Raw genomic sequence first — 875 nt, forward strand, 5'->3', positions numbered from 1 at the left:
GTCCTCCAGGATCAAAACGGACCCGGTTCACTCAGACGGGATCAGAAGTCCAAACGTTTCCGTCTCGCCATCAAACCTTTAGGGATGAAGTTTTGGATTYTAAACCAGAACCAACAGAAAGTTTTTGGTGTTTAGCCGAAGCTAACGCTAATGCGCTAACTTCAMACGTGTTGATGCCAACTGTGATRCATGTGCTATATCGCCCTCATCTGGATCAAATCTGTCATTACACATCTTCCTGTGTGGCTTACACTTCACCAAAACAAAACTTTCAGTTTTCTAGTTGCTAAGTTTTGCTAGCTCTGTTGCTAATTCAGTCAAATTAACGTTCATTCAGAAAGCAGTTGGACGTCAGGAGATTTTCAACTGTTTACTGTGGAACTACAGCAAAGCATTCTGGGTACAAGGTAATCTGCTGCACCGCATCACAGGTGGAGATCCTTCAAACAAGCTAAAAAATTATTCGTATAGAGTGGATACCTTCTGCCTTCTCTTACTTTAATGTCAGACTTCTGTTTGACTATAGACACTATTTTTAAGCTGCACTTCTATTCAGACAGAGGCATCAAACTGTAGTTACAGCAGCTCGCCAGCAGTGGGCGTATAGAACGCAGTGAGCGGTAACGGCTGGTCGGCGCGGTAACGGCTGGTCGGCGCGGTAACGGCTGGTCGCTCTCGTCTGTGTTAACAGTTGTCAGCAATAAAAGAACCTGTGAATTCACACTGATTAGTGAAGTGTTGCTGTTTTGAGTCGTTTTCTCTTTTCTCCTCGTTCCTACTGCCTCTTGCTGTAAACACCCTTCAAAATAAGAGCATGAACATAAACGATTGATGACTAAAGCTTCAACTTTACTCAACTGAGTTTACAAAACAAC

The sequence above is a fragment of the Poecilia reticulata genome, unplaced genomic scaffold (genome assembly GCF_000633615.1).
Source record: "Poecilia reticulata strain Guanapo unplaced genomic scaffold, Guppy_female_1.0+MT scaffold_268, whole genome shotgun sequence".
Lineage (NCBI taxonomy): Eukaryota > Metazoa > Chordata > Actinopteri > Cyprinodontiformes > Poeciliidae > Poecilia > Poecilia reticulata.